The sequence below is a fragment of the Crocodylus porosus genome, unplaced genomic scaffold, assembly GCF_001723895.1.
Source record: "Crocodylus porosus isolate Cpor-Errol unplaced genomic scaffold, CroPor_comp1, whole genome shotgun sequence".
Taxonomy (NCBI): Eukaryota; Metazoa; Chordata; order Crocodylia; family Crocodylidae; genus Crocodylus; species Crocodylus porosus.
In genome coordinates, this window is record NW_017728925.1 from 7,583,587 (window position 1) to 7,607,497 (window position 23,911).

Genomic DNA, 23,911 nt, shown 5'->3' on the forward strand with positions numbered 1-23,911 from the left:
TTTCAACTTTTCCATCACTTTACAGCAAGGGTCCTGATCTTTTCTTTTTTTTGTTGGAGCTGGAGACTGCCTGTGGCTGAGGGTCGAGCCGCTGGTGGGCCGTGTGGCCCCTGAGCTGCTGGGGGCTCTGGCCCTTCCCTCCACAGCAGTGGCACCCCCCTAGGGCTGCCCAGGCAGGCTGCTGCTCCAGCTTGGAGCCTGATCCAACTCTTCCTCTCGCCCACCCAGGGAGCAGCGCCAGGTGGGCTTCCAGTGAGCGGGCTCAGGGAACAGTTGGATTGGGCTGGCTGCTACCTCCGAGCTGGGGCAGCACCCAGCCTTCTAGCAGCCCACCTGGGTGGCCGCAGGGGGCACCGCGACTGCGGAGGGAAGGACCAGGGCCCCCCACTTCACAGGAGCTGCTCAGTCTGAGAGGCGGGCAGGCTCCGCCAAAACAAATAAAAAAAAGTTTGGGCCCTTCATCACTTCTGCCATCAACAGGGGCCTGCTGAAAGCAGAAGTGGCAAGGGGCCCAACTCTTGTTTTCCGCAGACCCTGCCCACCTCTCCCACAGCTGGGGGGGCAAGCTGAGCTGCAACGCATCGTTGTAAACTAAATGACATCGGGATGCAGTTTAGTTTGCAGTGACGCAAAGTCATCTAAACCCCCCAAAACTGGTGCACATGTAATGTGCAATGCCAGTAAGCCACATAAATAACATTTTTGACATGTACATTGTGACAGCTGTCACGTGTACAGGCACCCATGAAGGTAAAAGGGGGAGGAATGGAGAAAGCAAATTACAGGCTGGAAAGAAAGGGGGTAGAATGTAAGGATCCGACAAATACAATAATGAAGAGGAAAGAGAAGGACACAGACCACAAGTCAGGGAACCAAGTTCAGTTAGAAACTTGAGGTGGTTTTAATGACCTGATCTGAAGTAATCAAACAGTTGTGCCCAGGCTCTTCCCAGAGCCTGCTGGTCCTTTGGAGCATTTTCCTCTTTGACTGGCACATAGTCAGTGCTGGGAACCTCTAGCTATACCTACCACTGAAACGAGGAACTCACCCACATTAGTCACCTTACCTATCTCTTTATCTTCCAAAGTGAACTTTTCCCTGTGGTACTCCCATTTACCTAGCACATTAGATAGAGAATGGGAAGGACTTTGGAAAATAGCGAAGTCAGTGATCAACACTACTTTCCAGTGAGGATCTCTCCAGAATCCAGATTACACTTGCTCTCAGAGGAATACTGTTCATTTTGTGCATGGAGACATGCATGGAGGCTGTTTGTCTGTGGAGGAGGTCATGGCTATTATATGTGCACTACTACATGAGGATGGAGAATTGGACAAAAATCCTATCAACTCAAGGAAGAAGGAGAAAAACTTGCACACAACTGTATTACTCACTGCTATGCTCTGACAGCAGCCTAAACAAGAAAACAAAGTCAGAGGGGTTTTGGATGCTCTCTGTTATTAAACATGTCTCTTCATTTGTTCTGCCAGGGACCCAGTCCAACCATTTGTTCCTGGTAGTTATGCCTGCCATCCTATGATACCATTTGAATTTTTTATAAAACCTGCTATGAGAGCATCTGTAGTCTGAAGGAAGCATCAAGGAGATTGCTGGGGGAGGGAAGGAAGTGTTTTTCTCGCATTGACAGATGAGAATTTTTTCCCCTTCATTCCCCCCAAGAAGCTTGGAAAATGACACATGCAATGTCTTGCAGTTAACAAATTGACAATGCATTTAAATAGTGTAGCATTGCAAGTATAATTGCAATTTGTTGTAATTTCTCCTCCAAATTCCACCCTGACACAGTTGATTTATTTTGCAAATCAGTGCATCTGGAGTGTGTACCGTGTCACATTATGGGCCTTTGATACAGAACCTTTGTTTTATAACAGGGAAAATAATTAGCTTTCGGACAAGCTTGAGCTGTGATGTCAGACGCTCTCCATGGCTGCTGAAAGAAGTTATTAGTGCTGATCTAATGAAGCCTCTCTGGCAAAGCTATGCCTCTTTCCAAATTTGTCTCTTTGGGATTTTAACAAAATTAAAAAATGAGGTAAGTGCAAAAAAAATAAATAAAAGGAAAATTAAAAGGAAGATCTGAATTTGTATCGTATATACCTTGGCAGCATTGCTGATGGGATGTACAGACAGCTGCAAAATAAACAAAACAAAATACATTACTTTGTTCCAGTGTAAACAGTACTTGCCTCCGTTAGTTTTGCAAAGCGAATTCTTTGGGCATATTTTTTTTAATTAACTTTTTTTTTTCTTCTCCTCCCCTTCTCGCCTTTCAAAGAACTCATTGGAAAGTCTGGAAAGGTTCAGTTATTAGCAGTGTCAGCTTTCCTCCAAGTGTCGTCAGCAGAGTCCTTATCCGATAGAGATACATAGACTGTGGGGACAGATTCTCTTCTTGCTTCCCCTGGTAGAAATCACAAGCAACTTCCCTGAATTCATTGGTACTGCTCCAATGTAACATCAGTATAAGCCAGAGAAGAATCAGACTCATTTGTCTCCGCTGGAACTCTGAGTCCCTAAAGCAATTGTGCTGCATGATGGTAAATATTATAGGAAGATATAGAGTGGGATGGATTAAAAGTGCCTGGCTGGATCTGTGGAGGGTTTGATTTCACCCAGGAGGAATGAGCGAACGCAGATCACTCTGAGTTTTGAATGTCCGAGGCATAATCTAATTTCTCAATGTAGTCAACCAGTTGAAATTTGCAAAATATGGACCCTGTTGGGAACGTGGCTGAGCTGTGTCTGATTAGCATGTGTAACTGTTCAGTGGCAGGTTTTTGCGAGCATTTAGTCTCTGCTTTAAACAGAATCATCACCAGCTGGTTATTTTTTACTGTTATTAGGTTAGAAAATAGCACTGAGGTATACAACAGTAATCACGAAGCTGTGATGCCAGGGAAAAAATAATCACATTAAATTGACCTTCATGAATAAAGAGTGAGGTTCCATTTCGCCTCATTTCTGTTCATTTTAAAACCAGCATTAGCTTTTCTGGCACATAATTTTTCATTGTTTGCTGAGCATGGCTCGATTAGAATGATTCATCGTCTTTAATATTAGTGATTATGGTCCGATTCAATTACACAATGTGTTGTACAGTTTGTTGTATTACTTTCCCGCTGTCCCCCACTGTGCCTTCCACTAGAGGAAGTGGAAGAGGAGAGGGAATTGGATGCATGGGGGTCAAAAATGATACCCCCGCAGTACAAAATCTCAGTGGACAACTTGCAACTTTTATTCTACTTCTATAATAAAAAACACCTAAAGAGTTTTGAGGTTGGATTAAGTAGCGGTCTCCATTGAGTCACTTGAGATCTTGCCGTTTTGGAGTCTGAGCTGTCTTTTCTGCGTACTTAAAGAGTGCAAGCAAGCTAGTCAGTGCATCCAGGACACTTTAAGCTTACAGTCTGGATTACAGTAGGATTTGGGAGATTTGTGCAAGTGCCAGATTGAGATTTATTCCATTGCTATTCAGTTGTCTGTTGAGCCATGGAATTCAGAGCAGAGTAGCAAACATTAAAATAACTCAGCTGTCTTGTGATTGTTCAGACATTAGTATCTACAGCATCTGTAGCCAGTCTGCTGCCCAATTAAGTTTAAAGGACTTATTTTTACTGGAGTGGAGGAGCCCAGAGGCTGCTGGCTGTAACTCTTGAGCCATGAGTCCATGTTGCGTATGTAGTGGACAAAATCAGACTTGCAAGCGATGAGGCTACATGGGTAAGGATCCTCCAGATAAGTCTACCTCCTTCTTCCCCTTCACTCCCTCCATCACACGTTAGATGTTGCCCTCACTATTTTCTAATAATTAGAGAATGCCTAAGACCCGACACATGAAGAGCTGATGGCTCCACTGTGTTTCAAACAAAGGACGTTCTTCATGTAGGACAGGGGTAATATCCATTCCTCTATAGGAACTACGTTGGGGTTTTACAGTAACCGAAGTGCATGAATAAATAATGCACCTAAATCGTGACAGGGGAACAATGGGGAAGGACACCAGAACAATGGTGAATCTACTTTGATTTGTATAACTGTAGGAAACAAACATATTTCCTGCTGTTTGATGTTTGCTTACAATTGACTAATTTAACTATTTATATATTTGTAATGAAACTTTGAGTTTGGCAGTCCCTTAGGCCATAGAGATGTTTGCAATCCAGTACCTAGGACCTATTCATCGGCTAGTGCCAGATCCTCCACAGGTGGACATCGCCAATGCTCCACAGAACTGAAAGCAATTATGCCAATTTACATTAATTTATGGCCTAGCTGTTTAATCTCAGTACAAAGAGCCATAAAACAGACAGCACATTGGCTTTTTTCTTTATGATGGAGTCTCTTGGTTTTGAAACAGCATCCCAGGACATTATCCAACCTCTGTCTTACTCATTAGGGCATAAGATATTCTAGAAGCAGGCACAAGTCTGTCCCTGTCCTAAAATCCCTCTATTCATCTTTTGGCTTAGTTCAATTTTCCCATGTGCTTGAGGAAGCTATTGTAGCGGGGTGGATTTTGTCACATTTACTAGGCATTTATAAGGGCTGCAAAGCATTTATTTTATTAGTAAATGAATTATTAACTAATTATAGGTGGCTGTTAAAGTGTGGCTGTAGTCAGAAAGAGACTGTAAAAATAGTACTTTTCTAATCCACTCTCATGGACAAATTGTACTTCCCTGCCCTCTGATGCAAATCTAGAATAAGTGTATTGACTTAATGGAATTACTCTTGATTTTTGTTGGGGTAACCAAGGACCTAATTTAGCCCCTTGTGTGTTTTTGTATCGCGGCCACTTATTTCACTGACAAAAACAAATGGTTACGGCTCTGAGCACCCCACAGCCCATAAAGGTGCAGGGAAGTGAGAGGGACAGAGAGAGGCTGCCTTGTGCATCATCAATAAAATCACCAGTTAGGTTCTAATTGCAAAAGCTTTAGTCTCAAGGATGATGTTAAGAGGCAGAAGGAGGCCGGTTCAGTGAGTGCATTCCAGATGGACTTTGCTTCATGGGCCGCTAGGGGAAACATGGCAATGCTTTCGATTTATAAGTGGTGGCCAAAAGTCAGGAACACATATGAAAGCCCACGATGCCAACTTTACAGCCCCATTTTTCTGATTGTTACAGGTCTTTAACATCATGGTTTGGTTCTTTTAGTCTGTCTAGATATAGGTGCCTTAGGAATACCAGAGATAAATGGAGATATGCAACTGATCCCTCTTGGTTAAACAACGAGCTTTGAAGCTGGAACCCCCAGGACTAAAAATGTGAGTATCTGCTGCTCAAACTGAAGCCTCCCTTCCCCTTACGTGGCCCAACCCTAGAGAGAAACCAAGGCCCATATGACACGGCTGTGAGTTGCAGGTAAGATGAAAAGCTGTTAATGAGCATGAAGTGTATGGGCGCAGTGGCTAAAAGGAGAGAAGACACGGAGCTTAGGGGCTGACGCTGAAGGAGAAAATCCTTATACATAGCCACAAATCTGTAAATTCTCTGGGACAGGGACCTTCTTTTTGGTTATATGTTAGCATAGCAGAGTCAGGTCCCAGTCAGTCATTGTAGCCTCAAGGCTCACAATGTACATAATAATTGTAATAAATGCAGGAGTGGTCCTCCTGTGGCTCCAACAGTAAAAGCCAAAGCAAAAACATGCACAAACAAAAAAGCAATGTGCCCTGGGTGATATTAATAAAACAGCATGGCCAAAACTCAAACACAGAAGCTTACTTTCATGTGAGGCATTAAGAGTGAGAGCAGGAGAGACGGAAGGAGACAAAAATATTATGAATGGGAACTAATAAATGTTGGTTTTGAATGAGTTCTTTGGTTAAATTCAATAGCAGAAAAGATAAACCTGCAGTTATGACTAGGAACGTCTTGCTACTTTCCTATCTAGGACCCAAATTCCAATAAAACACATTAAGCCACTTCAGTGGCAATGAAGGCAATGATGCTGGCAAATGGCACGATGTACAATTCGTGAAACAGCCTCTGATGTCAGCGGAGCTTATGCCTGCAAGAGGGATGTCTGTTTCCTTAATATCATGGGACAATTTCCTTGAAGTGGAATTGTCTGTCCAGAAAAAAAGAAAAAGAAGTCAGCTGGGGGAGGGAAAAAACCCACCATCTCTGATTGAAATCTATTTTCATCTTGTGAAAAATATCTTAATTTTCACTTATATTCCATGCCTGTAGCTAAGGGCCATTAAAACTAATAAAAGTAAATCATTTGTGACAGATCTTAGAAAACAGTTTCTGCAATGCACCGCACTCTCAAATGCTCATTAGAAATAGTGGCTTTCTTTTCGGAAGAATGCTTGCTGAATGCTTAAAACATGTTCCCTCCAACTTTTGACAACTAGCACAGGCTATGAGGAGCTTTGAAGCAAATGTTTGACATAAAAAAGATGGTCTGATGCTATAGCAAATAAGATTGGAGGGAAGCATCAAAGCAGAAAGCATTAGGATGAAATGCAGTTGGAGGAAGGAAAATCAGCACATTTATTTCTGATTTTACATTTCCTGGTATCAGTATAAACAAGTGATTTGCATTTTCCGAGAATGCTGGATTCAAGTCGTAACAAATTAACTGTAAGCAGAGCCTCTCCAACATGTCTTCTGATGATTGGGGTGGCAGAACCCCATGGAATACACTACACGTGCAAGGGGTATTCAAGAAAAGAAGTGGGCACCTCTGTCTACGGGATGATGTCTACTCATTCATTTCAGCCTCCATTTGAGACTTAGAGCAACCCTTGAGACTTGTAGTTTGTGTCCTGTTCTGATCTAGAACTGTGGTAGGCAATAGACTGTGTTAAGATACTGTAAAAGGCATGTATATTATTTACAGCATTTGGCAGTACCTCTTAGTGGCTTAGTCAAATAAATGTTTCATTTACCTAACATGGTATTTCACTTAAAACACTGAACTCTATGTTGAATTCATCTGTATTGATCTAACAAAACAGACACGGTCTTCCTGTCTAATGCTGGTGCCAAGAATGATCACTAAAAACCTGAACTATACTATGTCAAAGTTAATTTTCATTAGAGTTGGTCAACCTGTTTGGTTAAATTTTATAAAAACAAACAAAACTAGGTTTGAACCTCTGTCCAAAATCTTCTTGCACTTATTTCTTTGTTGGGCCTGGGATGGAAATCTGAAATTTCAAAATGTATCAGAGAGGCCAACCCTTGAGGTTTCTCCAATTTGACTAATAGCAGGAAAGCCCATAAATCTTCTCAAGTCATTTATTTAAGTGAGCCTTCCAGCTCAGTACTTTTAAGTCTCCAGGTCTCTGTTCAGGTATACTCCTGATTAGTATTGAACATTTTGGGTATTTTTCTGTAAGGATCTTTGAGTTTGATGTGCTGCCCCCTGCTCCCCTCTCCAACACACACACGCGTGTGCACACGCGCGCGCGCACACACACACACACCCTCCCATGAAGACAGCAATAGGTGTTTGCAACTTAAAATGTTTTTCTATTTTATTTTATCACTTCTGTTCTCAGTGGAGGTACATCTAGTCAATGGAGGTACATCAGCATACAGTGGCTGACAACATGACCCTCAGACGAAGGGGAAACAGCAAAGGCTAACTACAGATTAATGTGTAATTTTCAATAGACTATTCAGAAATATTCACTGGGAACTCACCTCTGGAAATAATTTACTCAGGAAATGGAATACCTTTATATGGAGACGAGAAACCTCTTGGGATTTCACCCACTTAGTTTTCAAGCTTTTTTTAAAAGGAAGTAAGTTTGAGGATATCTATTGGGAACACCGTTCTACACATTTACCTAGTAAGCCCCTGGATGTTGATATACTTGGTATAAATACTACTAAAACCTAATTTATCTCCTGTCTTAAGTACTAACTGTTCCACTTTGTTTGTTCTTTTGCCTCCCCTACATCAAACAAACTGTAACATAGCAGAACATCTCAGAAGTCCTGCCTATCACAGCTCCTGTCCATATTTTATCCTTTCTGTCTCCACCTTCGCCTGCAGTTTCTTTCCACTGCTTGATCAGTTTTCATGGTCATTCAAGTCATAGGGGTGATTTGTTCAGGTAAAATGGAAAATTGAAACGGAACGGGTGCTGGATACAACATCATCCGCTTTTTCTATTTTGTCAAAGTGCCTCGGCTGTTCATTTTTTCATGGTCATGAGTTGAAATAAATTAAACTTCCCAGAGGCAAAACTTCTCTAAGATCAAATTGGAATATATTGATTAGGCTCTTTGAGGGCTGATGGATTGGACTCTCATGCTTTATAAACACATTTACCAACACGCTCTCAGAAACAGTTGCTTTGCACTGGGCAAACTGATTGTGTTTATTTAAAACTGTGACACCGGCATACACCTGTAGCCCTCATTCTGGCCAATAAAGTCTCACTTCCTGATTGATGGAGACAAGTTGAGCTGTCTGGCTGCATGACTTCTAAGACTGGTCCCAAAGGTTGCAGGGCTGATGGAGTCCAGCGCAATGCATCAATGTCAGAGAAACAACTTAGCATGTCATTGAGAAGATCTGATCAGTGGGCACCTGGGAGAGAGGATGAAAGCCATAAGCTGGAAGATTTTTTGAGTGCTTATGATGGCAAGGGGAATGGGGAGTCCCAACACAAGATGGTTTCAGAGACCATGTATACTAATAGTATTAGCTGCATGACATTAGAGATGAATGGATGTATTTATTGGCCAGGAGTGTCCAGGCACAAAACTTACAGCAATCAGAGATGGGATGAAGCAGACTTGTCCATATACATAGAGCCCAGGAAGGAATTCTTGATGCCACATGGTTAGAGCAGGGGAGTCTGAATTGTCTTTTGGCAGCTAAGACCCACTGGCAGTACCTCTAATGTGAAGGAAGCATACTACCAAAAGAGCCCAGCCTGTCTTTCGCAGTCCAGACTGAGTTTTCAAAGGATGGTTCTCAAACTGTCCGAGCATAAGAAGTCCACGAGCAGAGGCTGGGAATGGAGTACAAAGAAATACGTAGGTAAGAACTGGAGACTAGAAAGCCAGTGGGCAAAGTTGGGGAATTAGACACCAGATCCACGGAGGGAGATTCAGAATGTCTTGCAAACTAAGAGGAGATAATGTCTAGAGTTTTAAATAAGGAAGTTATCTGGCTGCTCATGCCATCCTCTGGAGGGGTCTTTAGTTGCCTCCCTGATCTTACTTGCCAATCAGAACCAGAACCAGAATGGGGTAGCAGTTGAGTCACTCGGGCACTTTTTCATCCAGTCTCTCATTGCTTCTGCATTTCTTAGATCATGCTGAGAGGCAACATGCTGTTAGATGCCGTAGCCCAGGGTAGTTTGAGAGAATATTAAGGGAATGTAAGTCAGTGAGCAGAATGTTTAGCCTTAGGATGCTCTGTCCTGACTACTTATTCAGAGAAATACAAATTTGGGTATAGGACCACACACCATGTAGAGAAGCATGTATGGTGTTTCCCCAGTGAGCTCACCTTGTAAAATAATCTCCCTTGTATAACAATCTAGAATCATGGTCTACTTTGGTGCAATTTAGATATAAGACAGTGTATCTGGGATAATAATTCTCTCAGCAGTAAAGCATAGGGATTTCTTGTGAGAACCTCAAATTCTATAGTCTCTTCAGGAAGATGGTGGAAACTCCTTCCCCCATCTAATAGCGCTTTCCCTATGGAGACTGCACCATTTTCCTTTGGGGTCTATCCCTCAGTCTAACTGACCTTGCTCTTTTATTCCTGCTAATCAGACTAAATTTTCTTTTTTTCTTAAATCAATCCAATTATTTCCAGTGATACCCACCGGAGCACTCTTAAAATATTCCTTTTTCTGCCATGGTACTTATGCTCTCCAAAGGCTTCTAGACATCTGTCCTAATGGAGAGTACATAGAGAGTTATCTGACATGTCGGGGAGGAGAGGTTGCTTTCTTCCAATTCCATTACAGCAGGAAACATGCCGGATATCAAAGGGAAATTTATGTAATGTATTCCTGCATTGTTCACAACACAGCATCATGTTTTATGCAAGTGAAAGGGGCGTAAGGAGCAAGAAGAAGAAACCCCCATTTAATAGGCAGGGAAATGACAATAAAACAACGAATGGGGAAGCTGGCAGTAGATAAACCTGAGCTTTTATGGACAGATTCCTTAGTCACCATCACGCGCGAAAAGCCACTGAGCACACTGACACGGTGAGTAGAGGGGCTGGGATGTTCTCATGGAGCACGCTCAATTTTGCTCATTAGATAAAAGGTAGACAGAAGCAAGAATGGGTTTGGGAAACAGCAGGAGTTTGGAAAGGGGCCATGTGAAGATAAGCACCCATTAGCTCTCCAGAGTTGTCAGTCAGGCACTAGGCACTGTGGCACAACGTGTGTGTGTGTGTGTGTGCGCGCGCATTGCTGTCAGTAACAACTTGTTTAGGTTGCAACATGAGCCATGAGAGGTAAAGAGGAGGCATGTCTTACAGAAGGCTTTCTATTTCCACTAGGACTAAAAGCTACCCCCTCCTGGTCCTCCCCCTCCTCCCCCAACAAATGCAGCTTTTGCTTATGGTACTTTGGCACTTTCCCTTCCAGTTGCAGATGAAAGCAAAGAGGTACCTCTAAACCTGGAAGGGAATATCCTTCTTCACCTCACCTGTCCCCTTTATCACTCCCCACCCCAGCTCTCTACTGGTTTGTTCTTTGAATATTAAAAGAGAAGATTAGTCTAAGTCTGGGCTTCATCATATCTAATTAGTCTGAGTCTGGGCTGAATCCTTGGGTCAATTCTCAGTACATCTGAACTGATTTGCCCAAACCTGACGGAAGGCAGAGGCACAGATGGTAAGGCAAGAAGGTCTCATTTTTGCGGCATCTGGGTCTGGAGTTGCTTGAAAAGGTCTGACCGTACCAATAAACAAGGGTGCTGACAAGTCAAGGAAGAGGAAAGCAACTCGTATCATTCCAGAGAGGACAGAATCCAGCAAAACATGTGATCGAGTGTAATAATTAGGAGATTTTCGTTTGGATCCTCAGGTCACTTGCTGCTCACCCTACATGTCTGAGCTAATGTCACCAAGGAGTGTCAAGCTCCCTCCGAAAAAAGACTCACACCTATCCTAAATCCTAATCCCCACTTCAGTCAAGCTCTTACTGAGCTGTTGCCTTTGATGCACAAGTTAAAAGGCTGGGGAAAAAAATCATGGGGTGAGAAAGTGACTGAGTTTAGGAAACCCACCAAGAGACTTAATTCCTTTCCTGATGTTGTTGTTGTGGTTGAAATATATATCCACATATCTCTAAAATAAGTGAACAGGTATCCAGAGACAAAGGAAAATTTCCATTTTGCAGCAACAATCACAATGTAAAAAGCCTCCATTACCATGGAAACGGCCCTAAGCTTCATCATATCTAATGGTGATTTTCCAAAGAAGTCCTTGAAACATCTTTTGTTTCTTGCTTTGAAGTAAAAAACAAATGGTCGAGTGCCAAGAAGAGGGCTATCAGCCCCAGCATCTCCAATCACAGGACTGGTCTCAGCTGCTCTCGCTCTCCCTGGTTGTAGGGAAGGTTCACTTAAGATAATTGCAACACACAAGTTAGAAGGGGGAGGAAAGCAAGAGGGAAAAAAAAAAAAGCATAATGCAGGTGGCTCATGGAGCAAAATGTTCTCAACAAGTGGCCTGCTCCGGATTTCCATTACCAGAGCACAGTGACAGTGGAGGCCTGTTATGTTAACACACAAGTGGCTAATAAATGAATGGGCTCCGGCCCCTCATGCTGAACCCACTCCTCTCACTCTCTGCGGGACCATTAGCATTGCTGTGGTAGCAACTTTGTTGTGCCTGATTTAAGAATTAATGACCTAATTAGCAGAGCTGGAGAGGGGGAAGGAAAAGGAGACACACCACCGAATATGTCGAGGGGCTTCTTCGTCACTAATGGAATTTCCTACTGCTTGCGAGGGATTCAATTGCATTGTTTGTGGTACAGCGCAATCAGTGTAAAAATAGACGGAGGCTGCTAATGCACACTCAGGAATAATATGCAATGTACACAGAAATGAGGCTCTGTCAGCCTACAGGTTTAGGTAGGCCACTCCTCATCTCGTGTGATCCATTCTCAATGTACTGGGACATTTCTCTAAGACCAGTACAACCAGCAAAGAAAAACAAATCGGGATGCCCAAACACAGAGAGAAACACTGGCAAACACTACTGGCTCCCACCAACATAACACCATAAAGTTCATAGCCACTGTCCTTTCTCCAGGCTCCCACGTCTTGGATTCTTTTGACTGAGGTGGTATCTTATAGTCTTCACCACTTTCCTGCTTTTCTTAGTCTCTCTGCTCTCCAGCAAGAGATACTGTGATGTGATCGGAATGGCCCCATTGACCACTGTGAAAGCGTAGATGGTTTGAGATCTACCACCTCCCATTATTTTACCCTTATCTAGTGAGTTGAGTATTAACTTCAGTTTCATAAGGATCCTGACCCTGTAAATTATAGTCTGGGGCTAGCATTTTGCATGGAATTGAGTTTGGGATTACAATCTCCTTAAGAACCTTCCTCTGATTTTCTTTTATCTCCTTTGGAAGCACTGCAGGAAAATTAGCTGCTGCAAAGTATACAGTCTGCTCAAAGCATGCCATTACATGTGGCAGTATATCGTGACCGGTGAACATGTTTTCCTACAACAAATGGCAGCTTGTGTACTGCACTGCACAAAGATGCAGGAAAACAATACGACCTGTATTGCAATACACTGTTTTCCCACAATATATTGCAACATACTGCATCGTGATGTATCACTGTCCACCTTCTCCCTTCACGCCACTATAGCATGCTGCATCTAATCCCCATATGAACAACATGTGGGTGTTATATAGCAGTTTTCACCTAGAGACTTCTCATTTTACAAAAGTGAGAATCATTGGCTCCATTTCAGAGATGGCAAAACAAGCACAGAGGAGCCAGTGGCCAGATTATAAACTGTTTACTGCCACACTGGAGAGCGGTAACTCATACAAATAGCCCCACCGACTATATGTGCAAGTAGCTGCTTTGCAACAGAAACAAATCTGGCCCTGCATCACTTGCCCTGGTGTACAAAGCAAATCAGTATCTTAATATCACAGGAAAGTCTGGGTACCTGCCAATTATTCTAGTAATGGCTACAATCTTCTGGGCTATTACCACAGAATGCCCTAGTGCGTTCTTATAAGAAATGGCAGAGCCAAAAATAAAACCCAAAGTTCATGGTCCTCAGGCAGCATCCATATCATGGGATTATTCATGTATACTCTTCCTGTCTTTTGAAGCAGTACATCATTATAATTTGCTTAGTCTTCACATCTTCCTGCTCCTTGTGGAAACAACAGGATGCTGTTTTCCATTGTATGTTCATCCAACTAGCTATTTTCCTTGATTACTGGGTCTCTAGCACAGCAGATTTCTCCCTAGGTCAGGATTAGTCCCTGAGTGTCTTAGCTGGCAACCATTCCACTCACTGACCGATGAGGACTGAATAAGGCTAGATCCAATTGTAAAATGTGAGAAGTTATTTCAGTCACCCCTCTCCGTGGAACTGTCCAAGTCTCTTAGCTCTGCTAGGCTTTAGTCTTTGCTCAGCTAGTCTTCATAGCAGGTGATCCCATCCACAGGGGCCCTGCATGTTTCTTAGAGCAGCAAGGGGCCTTTTGGTTCCTCCAAACTTCCTTCTGTGTCAACAGAAACTTCACACACACACTAGCTTCATCAGATCCCTTTAGAGAAGGGAGCTCTCTTCCATTATCCCTGTAAGAAACTGCCAGTGTGACCCAACAAGGCTTCTCTAGTTGTTGTTGGAGTACCAGGTCCTTCCTTTTGGCTAAAGCGTGGCACCTTTTGGATTCAGCAAGAGAGCTTTCTACACGTTATGCTGCTCTACAGGGAGCACTTTGTGGACTGTACACCCACCAGTGCACAAGAGTCACCTTGTTATCAGGACATAGAGGCCAGCACTAGTAACCTACATTTGTATCATGTATTCAGGAAGCATTTGGTAGAAGTGAAGACCCCTGTTCTCCATTGCAGCTGAGCTAGGCTCTGGCATACTGGGCAGTGGTGGATATAAGAACCTGGATACAGCTCCCTAATCCCCAGCTTCTTAGCCTCAATGCAAATTAGTGTAAGCCCCCTCCTGCTCTGACTTCTTGCATAGTTTCTGGAAGTTGTATACATAAATTCGGGAAGCTGGGAAATTTAGTCTAGAAAATCTGGTACCCATTGGTTTCAATGGGTATTGGAATGAATCAGGCCTAAAGTGGGAATCAAAAGATGGGAAAGACGATCTGCTCAGGGGAAGATATCGAAGAGCAATATAAGTAGTGTGCAGTGGACTGTTTTTTGATCCTAGTGCTGCAGAGCAAGGGCAGACTTGATCTGTGCTGAATGTGTGCTGAAATATTTACAATTGGTCCCATGTGTTTTATCTGATGTTTCCACTGCAGAGCAAATACTCATGAAGTGAATGCATACATGAATGATGCAGCCATCTCTAATTTGTACCCATTCAATTCTTAGATTGCATCACTGCATGCACTGTCAATCCTTCTGTTTCTCAAATATGTCATGGTGGGCCTGGGATAATGGTAGTATGACCTTGAGCATATGGTATCAAGTGGGGTGCCCCAGGATATTTTTTTCGGTAGCTTCATTACAGATCTGGAAGATGGGTTGGAGTGCACTCTCAGCAAGTTAGCAGGAGACACTAAGCTGTGGGGTATAGTAGATATGCTGGAGGGTAGGGCTAGGATTCAGTGACCTAGAAACATGGGAGGGTTGGGCCAAAAGAAATCTCAGGAGATTTATTAAGGACAAGTGCAAAGTCCCGCACTTAGGACGGAACAATCTCATGCGCTGGTACAGGCTGGGGACCAGCTGGCAGCAGCTCTGCAGAAAAGCACCTTGGGGTTACACTGGACAAATAAGCTGGATATGAGTCAACAGCATGCCCTTGTTGCCAAGAAGGGTAAGAGCATACTGGGCTTCAACAGTAGGAATGTTGCCAGCAGATATAAGGAAGTGATTATTCCCCTCTATTCAGCACTGGTGAGGCCACATCTGCAGTTCTGTGTTCAGATTTGGGGCCCCCACTACAGAAGGGATGTGGACAAAGTGGAGACAGTGTCGATGAGGGCACCAAAAATAGTTAGGGGGCTGGGGCACACAACTTATGAGGAGAGGCTGAGGGGACTGGGCTTATTTAGTCTGCAAAAGAGAAGAGTGAGGGGGGACTTCATGGCAGCTTTTAACTGTTTGAAGTGTCGTTTCAAAGAGGATGGAGCCAGACTGTTCTCAGTGGTGACAGATGAGAGAACAAGGAGCAAGGGGCTCAAGTTGCAGCAAGGGAAGTTTAGGTAAAACTTTCTCATAGAAGGGTAGTAAAACACTGGAACAGGTTACTCGGAGGGGTGATGGACTCTCCATCCTTGGAGGTTTTTTAGACCTAGCTAGACAACGCCTTGGCTAGGATGATTTAGTTGGGGATGGTCCTGCTTTGAGCAGGGGGTTGGACTAGATGACCCCCTGAGGTCTCTTCCAACCCTAATTTTCTATTATTCGATTAAATGCCCTTTTTATTCCTAGGAACCTGGCTGCCCTACTTAGCACAGGCTAGATTTTCAGCAGTGCTGAGCTCTCACAATAATCACTGAAATCAGTGGGAGATGAAAGTACTTAGCATCTTTGAAAATCAAACCCCATCAACCTTACAGGGTCCCAAGGACATTGACAATGTCTCTGGAAGTGACCCTTTGCTTTTGTTGTGGATTTGACTTCTCAGCCACCGTGTTGAATTGACAGCTCTGAGGCTGACACCCTCTCCTTAAATGACTGACTAGCCTCAGAGCAGAATTAGGTACAGCACAAAGCTTCTCTCTCAATACCCTGCAAATATGTCTCAGCCTTGACCTGGAGTGACCCCCCTGTAGGGCTGAGTGAAGAGTTCATTCTCTATGGCTCATTCACTCACTGTCCTGTAGGCTGAATTTGCTATCAAAAAAGCCAGCTGCAATGTGGATACCCTTCTACATGAAATTGGACTGATACTGTCAACTCATTTCATAAAGACCATCAAACAACTCTTAAACCGAGGCTGGCTTTGAACCACTGACCTGAAGGTGAAAGGCTCTTTGTCTCATTATCAGTCCCCCGAGTCTTTTGGTTCTTTCCCCAGCCCCCCAGGTGACATGATCTGCCCTTTTTGATTGCTAACATAACAATCTGTCCCCTTTCTCACCTGTTCTCACATCCTGGTTTATTTCCTTGTGGAAATTAATTTTACTTTACCCATTCAACTGCAAGGGATCTTGACCCGAGGATGATTATCAGTGAGAACTTCTCTTAACCCCAGCTCTCTAGTGAAGTGTACCATTATTTTTTTTTTCTTCCTTGTCTGGCTACAAGTTACTTAAAGAAGAATGTTTCCTGTGAGCATTTCCTTTAAATATTGATTCATTTTTACAGGAAGATAATGTCCCAAATCTGAATGTTCACAGGTCCCCCCCCCTTGCTTGCACAAGTACAGAGAGCTCCATTAAGCTGGACCAAATTGGAGATGGATGGTCCAAATCCACAGAGGTTTTATCATTCAAGAGGCCAAATGTCAGTCAGTGCTGCGGTCACTCTTCTAGAAGGCAGAAAGAACCATGAGATCCAAAGCAGTAAGGGAAAAAAAATCCCAGAATGCCCTTTTCAACAGATGGATTTATATATCTGAAAGGAAATGCAGATACCAACATTTTTCATTAGCTGAACAAGAACATCCTTCACCTGTGACTTAAAAAGCTGGAGGAGGACATTTGCACTGCTCCTTTCCTTAAGATACAATCTCCCATGTAATGCTCTGAAGTCTTCAAACACCTGGCATGTAGTCCTAGCCTTTTATTTCATGGTGAGAACAGACCCTTTGCCAAGAAAAGGAATCAGAACGGGATAAACATTAAACAAATACTTCAGGGAGCTTTATTTTATTGTGATACATCTTTAGATTTTTGTATTTGAGCCGCTTTGTGTGGGATTAAACTTTTGATGTGTTCAACTTTTTTTTCCCCCTCTTCTCTCCGTATCTTAGGTAACATAGTAGTCAGCTGGGAAGACAGAGCTGGCCTGATGGTATAAGAAAGAAGTCAAAGAAGATTTTTAACCCTCTGTAGCTAGGGCTGCAGCACAAACCCCATCCTAATGGATCTCTCTGTGACCCTGACTCCCACTAGAAGCAGCTCAGATCTTCTGTTATTTCATTCTATCAAAAGACAGGGCCAGAAAATCCTTTAGCAGCACTTGCTTTTCCCTGACACAACCCAGCTCTGCACAGATTTAGAGGAGAAATGCTTCAAATTGGGCTCTGTTTTAAACAGTGAGTTAATAGCCCTGATACAGCTTCTTCCAAGTGCTTCACCTCCTATAGCAAGGCAGCAAAGCAATGAAGTACCCCTAAATAACAGAGCTAGACTAGGGGTATAAAGCAATGCTGCAGGACTTCTTTAGATACCCTTTTCCCCCTCTAGCTACGGCCTTCTATTTCTGATAGCTTGCATGTTTATGGTTGAATGTGCTGGGTGGTCTTGGGGCTCTCCAGGTTGCTGAGTTCACCAGGGCAGTGCTGCATGCCGAAATGTTTGCTGTTCACATCACATTTGAAAGAAATCCAGATGTCAGTGGAAAAAAGCACTAATGCATTTTCATCTGGTGGGATTTTTGTTGTTGTTCTAGTCTCTCTCACCTTGATGCCTCATTTCACCTGCTTGCTGCCAGAGGCTATTGGACAGCATGCCTGTTCTCTACAGGAAACAACGAACAAGAAATTACAACAACCAAAAAATGTCAGCGGTTTCCAGTACAGCCCAGGTTCCAATCAGCTGCACGGTTTCTTTGACAGTGGCTAAAACTCCCATCTGCTTAGAGTAAAGGACATACTACTCATTCCAGCACTGCTGCTATTCCTCTTTAGTGAAAGAACTAGGCTCAGTTGATGGCCATGTGTATTTACACAGTGATGTAGCTATTGGGCTAAATTCTTATTGCCTTGCATGCTCTTTGTCTGGGCAGGAAACAGGAGTGGCGCATGCACTTCTGACTGATGGAGCTTCTCTGTGGAGAGTCACACGTGCAGGGCATTTTCAAATCATAAGCATGTCTGAATCTGCAATTGGTCCTGTACTCGGGGCTGAAGGGCAACTGCAAAAGCAGGCATGCTGAGGACGTGTAACAGGTCGCCCTCCCCAGCACCATCTTCCCAGTCATCCACGCCTTACATGGGGCAGCCTTGGAGCCCTCCTTGGAATTCATCTGTCCCGCCCTAATCTCTCCTGCCACGTCTTGATGGAAATCATTATGCAAGAGAAAGACTGCCTATTGTATTGGGTATGATAGGGGTCTCTCCCGAGATGGCTTGACCCCCTTTTTTCTCTAGCTAGGTCTCCCTGTCCAAACCCACTATACAGGGTCTGACTCTGAGGCTCTAGCTTTTTCTTCCAGTGCCTGGAGGCTCATGGCCCTCTTTTCTGCTCCTTTCTGGAGCCCAGCACTCCCTGGCCCCAAGACATGGGTGCCGCCCCCATAGTCAGGCGGCTGCAAGTTCAAAACCAGGGTGCAACCTTTGAACCTGCAGCCTGTCAGTCCAAATGAGGCGGGGGGAAAAAAGCACCCTAGGTACATCAGGCCTCCCTGGCCTTTTTTAAGATCATCCTTCGAGTGCTGGGATTTGTGTCACCCAAAAAGCTGTGCCCTCACTGGCGCCAGGTTCCCATTCTGTAGTGGGTCCCCAAAATGAGGCCTCCTCCTTCCCCTAATAGCCTCATCCAAGCCACCAGTCTTAATAATCACAAATAATAATAATAATAAAGCAAAGCAGCAGGTCAGCTTACATGAACCTGTTTTGGGCCTCAGCTCCGCACTGTCGTCCACAGTCCTGGCTGGGGTGCAGCTGCCATCTCTCAGGGGTTTCCGTAGTTTCCTCCTTCCGGCCGTGGGCCGCTCCCCAAGCTTCTTCATGGACCTTTCAGATGTGCTGCTTCCCCTTCAGCTGCTGAGCCCCTTACTGCCATTCAACCCAGGGTTTTTATAGTCCTGCCTCTTCCGGTCAGCTGACTAGCCATCCAGGTTCAGCAGTTAACCCCTTCCTCACCAGCCCTCCGTACCCAGAAAGTTCTGGCCTTAAAGAGGTGCACATACTTCCTCGTAACAGGGTTAGGGTTCCCTGTTACAGGAGGGTAGGGTGCTAACTCTCTTTACACTAAGGCAAATAGCCAGATCTTAAAGCCCTTACTGGGGCAAAACAGCACAGGCACCCGGTAGGTGCCAAGAAGTTGCTCAAATACCTGTGGGCCAAATCCTCAGCGGGTGTAACTAAGCATAGCTTCTGTGGCTGCACTGCTGATTTGTGGCTGATGAGGATCTGGATCCTTCATCCTTCGTACTTTCTTAATCTGATAAACTAAATATGCTAAATTTCATCTCGGCCCCCCCCCGCACACCTTCCTTTCATCACCTCACTCTTTCACCATACAGACAAGACTACATGGGCCTTGGATCTGCATAGATTCATTGATTATAGAGTCGGAAGGGATACAGTGGATCGTGTCTGACCCCCTGTCCCTGGCAGGAAAGAGGATCGAGGTCAGATAACTCCAGCGAGGTGATTATCAAGCCTCCTCTTGACGACCTCCAAGTTGGGTGATAGGACCTCCTCTCTTGGAAGCCCATTCCAGACTCTGGTCAGCCTTATTGTAAAAAAATTCTTCCTAATGTCTACTCTCTGCTAGTTTGCACCCATTATTCCTAGTTACTCCCTGGGGCATTCTGGTAAACAGTGCATCCCCAATTCCTTGCTGTCCTCCCCTGATAAATTTACCAGGTCACCCCTCTTGAGGGCTAAAACAATGCTACCCTGCTCAATGGGCTAGTCACCTCTCCTCCCCCTCCCCTCCCTTTGCTCTTGTAATCCTCTCTATGGAGAGGCGGGTCAGACAAGAGCCCACAGATTTCTGCCGTGCAGGAAGCTGATCAGGCCAAGCTTTCTCCCAAGATTTCCAACTGGGTTTGCCTTTTATTGCCTTTTCATCTGTCCTTCCGAGTAAAGTGGTCCTAAATAGCTCACAAGATGGTAATAATGTAGCCAGTCCCTAAGTGTGACATATTCCTGCCTCAAGGGTTAAGCTGATTGGCTCAGTCCCTGAGACCATCGCTAGCCATCCTTCAAACAGCATCTGCAGATCTTTGAATACTGGGATTGCATGAAAATGTGACTTGTGTTGGGTGTGGCAGAGACATTCTGGCCTCTGAGATTTGCTACTGGCACACAGCACTGATTTGTATTTTACCTGCAGCATCCCGAGAGGCAAATGAAAATATAATGAAAGAGAGATCAAGAAGAATTTAGACATTAATGTTGCCATAAATATGCGTCACCTCCCAGAAGGGATGTAGAACACGCAGGGTACAGCAGAACCATGGGGCTGCTTTAGATGAATGAAACCTTGAACTTAGTTTTTATTTCTAGAAGTGTGTTAAAATGACAGCAGGAATGCCTCTAATCACTCACTTTAGCTCTTTAAGACATCTCTATCATGATGGATTAGAAGAAGGACCCTTACAAGGATCAGGAGGCTGTAGCCCACTAAAGCAAACTGATACAGTTAGTGCCTTGCAGAGGAACACGTTTCAGATAAGCCATTTTTGATCTCTGCATGACGAGTAGAAAAATCAAGCCCATAGGAGCCAGGCTTTATCTGCAAAGTTAAAATGAACGTCTTCTCTGACTAACACAATATCCTCATTTTCTGAGCTAGCTCCCATTGAAGGCAGTGGCAGACTTTCTGTTGACATCAGTGAGCTTTGGATCAGGTCTCCAGTGAAAACTGAGAGGACCTAAAAATGCCTCAGTTAGTGGCTTTTGGAGCATTTATGTCCTAATTCTGCTGTTCTTACTCAGTCAAATCTAGCACTGGATTCAACGGGTCCTAGTATTCACTAGCTTGAAGTTTATGTATTGTTTGCATGGGGCAAAGTGAACACAAAGTTGGTGCCAGACCTCGTCGTTCTGATTGGAATAAAGACTTTTAGATCTGCACAGGTATAAGGACCTGATGCAGAATTCATTGAAGTCAATACAAAGACTTCCACTGACTCCAGTAGGCCTTGAACCCAACCTTACATGACTGTAGAAGGTGGAAGGCTGGAAACAGGTCTATTTATTCATTGGCAAATCTTCAGTGGAGGAGACTGAAGGATTACAGAGTTTGACCCTATCTGTGGTTTTCCTGAGACTGATGCTAATATGCTATCAGTTCTGGGAGCTTTATTTTGAACCCGCGCAGAGAAACTGACATAGCCTCAGATCTGATAACGCAGGGAGGAGAAAAGAGATGAAAATCTTTTTTCAGTCCTTACAAATAAAAAGAAGATGCGATTGAAAATGTCATGTTTTGGATGCATGAGCGGACTCCTATAATCAATCATCCCAAATAAACCACTATATTTAGCAGCTATTTAAAGGCAAGGAAGCAAGCTATCTATGTGCTTATACTGCACAAAAATTCTATCATGTCTCATATCTAAATCTATCCTGGGCTGTATATCACCTGCACTATCATAATATTGAAGTACCTTATACTCTTCAGTATATCTATCCTCACTACCTTAGGGATAGAGAGGTGTGACTACCCATGCTTTGCAGATCAAATAGACTTTCTAAGGTATGCAGGAAGTCTGTGACAGAACAAGGAATTGAACCCAGGTGTCTTGAGTCGCAGGTTAGCATCCGAAAACCACTAGCACACAGCCTTCTTCTTGTGGCTTCCTGTATGGCTTTTCATATACGTATGTCTTGAGTTTTCTCTTCTTTCTGGGTAATTGCCATAGAAAATGACTTAGTACAATGAGCAAATCATATAACACTCTGCAGGATAGCTATTTAGTGTTTTGCTTTGCACTTATAGCTTCCATTAAATAATCTGTTAAGTTAAAAAAATGCTCTACAATGTAGTGACTACATTATAATTACTAGGTGCGTCTGCTGAAAATCCAAGAAAAACTGATTGTATAATAGGGGTGAGATGTTTACAGAGTGCAGCTGAACACGCAGGAAGGGGAAAACAGCATGCAAAATGGACTCAGCAACTCTAGCCCTTCCATTTCCAAAGGGGCTGCAGTAGGTTCAAACAAGCCCACCCTAGAACTTGGTACCCCACTCCCACAAGGAATGAAGGATGTCATATGCAGCCGTCTATGAATCTGTCTACACACCTGGCTTTCATCATTGTAGTACATCTATATTTGGTAGCATTATATTCTCACTTTGTACTGCTATAAATGACTTGTGCACTAGGCAGGGCAGCAGAGAATCGGGCCCATGGAAACTATTGCCAAGAATAGCTGCTACAAGTTTCCTAATATTTTATGAAGGAAGAGAGAGAAGTAGAAGAGCCAGTTATAACAGCTCACCCTTCCTTTATTGCTCTGAGCAAGCAATTTCCCTCCTTTTCCTTCTTGTTCATTAATGATGCAAGCAGACGCTTTCTTTAAAAAATAGATATATGTTCCTTATACCGCCTGCTATGCACGGTAATGTGATAAAGACTCACCAGAGTCATCTTTATTCTGTGCTGAGCCGTCTTTGTTCATCTACAGGTATTTGCCTGGAAAGCTCTCTCAGTCATTTTGTAGAGTGTCTGTGTTTTTCCTCGGCACTCTCTTTCCCTGAGGTATCATCAGTTTCTGGCAAGCTTCAGTCTTTCTTGTTTGCCTTTCAGGCCTGGGCAGAATCTATGAGAGCTTTGAAAATGCAGTCACACGGAGGGCTTTGCAAGGGTCAGTATGAATGGTTCATATTGTTCTACAGATCCTCCCCATAATTCCACAGGCAGGTGTGAATAGACATGTGCAGCTGCATTTTGATCTCAGTTACAGTGATGTTAATCTGGCGTAACTCCAGTGAATTCAAGGAAGTTTGTCCAGATTTACATCATCTTAAAACTGGGGGCAAAATGAAGCCTTACCTCTGCATGTGCCGTTTTCCCATTCCATTCTGGATTAGTGCTCTTCATTCTGGAGCGAGCATTTCCAGTAGTACTGACTCCCCAGGACCTTAGGGCAAGCAATCTCAGCATTAATTTATTATATTTCTCTACCTCCTTTCATTCATATTTAACACAGTGCATTCACTGGGCTTTATAACAAGAGCTTGAGGAAACCGTGGCAGCTCTTATTCTAGTCAAGGACCTGATCCTCTATTTCTGTGCATCATGTGCAGTCTCTTACAGAGAAGCGAGAGTAAAATGGTACCAATCAGATGATCAGATAGTATTGACAAATGGAAGTCCCTCCCCCCATGTGAATATACACAAAACAAATGCCTGAATTCTTATTTTGTGAATAATTACACATTTATGTGTGAACTACCTATTTTCTAGCTGCAGAATACATGCAACTCCAACCGAGCTGATCACAAAACTCAATCCAGAATTTGATCACGTACTCTGGTTGAAAGGCGTGTGTGAGAGAAGAGTGCATATTGTATGCAAACAGGAAAATCAGTTTCTACTATTCAAATCTCAGTACAGAGAAGACGTTAATGCTCGACAACTCTGCAGTCTCCTTTCATTTTTTGCAACAAAAAGGCACTATGGACAGATATCAAAAATATTTATTAGCCTTCAAGAGATTAAAGCTCCCTGGGCTTTTGGTCCAGCTGCATTTGTCTTCAAATTCTTTGGCAAGAGCCACAGGAGGGTCGGTGAAATGGATGCATGGCAAATTTAAAAAATGATAATATTTGCATAGGTAAGAAGCTTGTGGAACCCACTGCCAAAAATACAATTGAGAATAAGAACTTAGCAGGATTCAAATAAAAAA

At 43.6% G+C, this 23,911-nt stretch overlaps 2 long non-coding RNA genes across 2 annotated transcripts; one reads left to right on the top strand and one right to left on the bottom strand.

The window, feature by feature from the left end:
- The first annotated feature begins 2,269 nt into the window (after nucleotides 1-2,269).
- LOC109314153 lies at nucleotides 2,270-5,289 on the top strand. The gene is made up of 2 exons (XR_002102226.1): nucleotides 2,270-2,558; nucleotides 5,180-5,289. It is a non-coding gene; the product is annotated as an uncharacterized LOC109314153 (long non-coding RNA).
- Nucleotides 5,290-16,993: 11,704 nt separating this feature from the next.
- Nucleotides 16,994-22,845, bottom strand: LOC109313860. The gene is made up of 2 exons (XR_002102161.1): nucleotides 22,642-22,845; nucleotides 16,994-17,838 (listed from the first exon to the last, which is right to left on the bottom strand). It is a non-coding gene; the product is annotated as an uncharacterized LOC109313860 (long non-coding RNA).
- Nucleotides 22,846-23,911: the final 1,066 nt, after the last annotated feature.